The sequence below is a fragment of the Carlito syrichta genome, unplaced genomic scaffold, assembly GCF_000164805.1.
Source record: "Carlito syrichta isolate Samal-C Ts95f unplaced genomic scaffold, Tarsius_syrichta-2.0.1 Scaffold126743, whole genome shotgun sequence".
Classification (NCBI taxonomy): domain Eukaryota; kingdom Metazoa; phylum Chordata; class Mammalia; order Primates; family Tarsiidae; genus Carlito; species Carlito syrichta.
The window spans coordinates 189,189-190,974 of NW_007070839.1; the positions used below are offsets into that span (position 1 = coordinate 189,189).

At 34.8% G+C, this 1,786-nt stretch overlaps 1 pseudogene; it reads right to left on the minus strand.

Annotated features, from left to right (window-relative positions):
• Positions 1-383: 383 nt before the first annotated feature.
• Positions 384-1,058, minus strand: LOC103250202 (annotated as a pseudogene).
• Between the last annotated feature and the right edge of the window lie 728 nt (positions 1,059-1,786).

Consider the following 1,786-nt stretch of genomic DNA (forward strand, 5'->3'; position numbering starts at 1 on the left):
AAAAAAAAAAAAAAGTAGAGATAAATTAGAAAATTTACTTTTCTCCCAGAAATTTGAAAAAATACACTGACATTTACCAATTTTCTTTTTTTTTTTTTACACTTTTATCAAACCTTTTATTTTACAACATGAGGTAAAAGGAAAAAGTTCTCTTTGACCAATATTTTACACAGTTGCAGTAAAATATTTTAGACTTCAGGGCTTTGTAAGTGATTACACTTCTTAAATGTAGGGATCAAGTAAACAAGTTTTAACTTAACTCCTTGAATTTTCCAGTTGACTCTTCCCTTACAATAGTAACAAGGCTTAATTAGTTATGTAAGTTTCTTCAAGGTCAAGTTTTATCATTGTTGCTGATTTCTTTAGAGCTAAGCACTATTGTTTCAATCAATATCTACTAATTCCACTTCAAAAACGGGTTTTGCATTTGGTGGAATTTTGGCATCAGGCTGTTCTTTCTTTCCATAAGCCCATTCTGGTTCAATCTCCAGTCGAGCCTTTTCTCCTTTACTCATGGTCAAGAGTGCTTCATCCCAGCCTCTGATAACTTTGCCTACTCCAACCTTAAAACTTAAAGGCTTGGCATTTTTCTTCTTCTTTGAACTCGTTTGAATATTAGTATCAAAAACAGTCCCATCCTGTAATGTTCCTGTATACCAGCAGTGAACAACATTGTCCTTTTTGGGAAAGTTAGTTTTATCTCCCTTTTGGAGAACATATTTTGTATATTTTGGTGGCCCCTCATCCAGAGTCTCTTCAGATTTGGTTTCTTTGGGTTTATCTTCACTAAGCTTCACATTTTTCACTTGCTCAGACACTTTACTTATGCTTTTGGTACCCTTGAAACGCTTAGTTTCAAAAAGATGGTTATACACTACAACCAAATGGTCCTTGTTAGCAGTCTTGGCCACATTTTTAATGTTTCCTAATAATTTATGTTCTGCAAGAAATGAATCTGAGCCTTGGTCCTGCAGAAACTTGATAATGTCCTTCTTGGGCAGCTGCTCACTGCACAGCTGCTCCACGGTCCATGTCCACTGTGGCACGACCACCGTCATCTTCCCCCACCGCCTCGGCCTCACTGAGCTGCCCGCCTTGCTCCAGCATCACCCTGCCCTGGGTGGCGCGGCATGAATATGGTTAAGTATATCACCACTAACCAGCAGATTAGTTTTGTGTCATGTCTATCTTAATGTCATCATAATGTCAAAAACATTTTTTTAAAGGATGCCTTGTATTACTTGTCTTATGTTTAAAGGAACTATAAATAGTGGTTCTCTTTTACATTTTATGGCAAATAAAGAGAATCTTAGATTTGAAACCAGATCTTTCATTTCTTAGACTTTGTAAGAATACAATTTTTATGTAATTATTTAAACAAAATACTTTAAAATAAATTTTTTGAAATTTGATATTGTTGTTGCTATTGTTCAAAGTACAGATAAATGAGATCTCTGGAGTTGGAGAATAATGGTGGCCACTGATTCTCAACTTCCTACATACCCTTCCAAATAAATCATAGAATCATTAATAGTACCAAAAAAAATCCATACATAACCCAGGAATTCAGTATCACTGGGAGACCAATAATAGCAAAACCTTTCACAAAAAAGAAAAAGAAATTCCAGTAGAGTTTCCACTAGTCACCTAATATTACAAATCTGTAAATATGGAAGTTGGAAGAGAAAAGGCATAAAAGATTCCTTGAAAGAAAGTGAGGAATTACAGGTTATAGATGAATACAAAACAAATCACTCCCTAAAGACAAACTGAAGCATTAAATGTT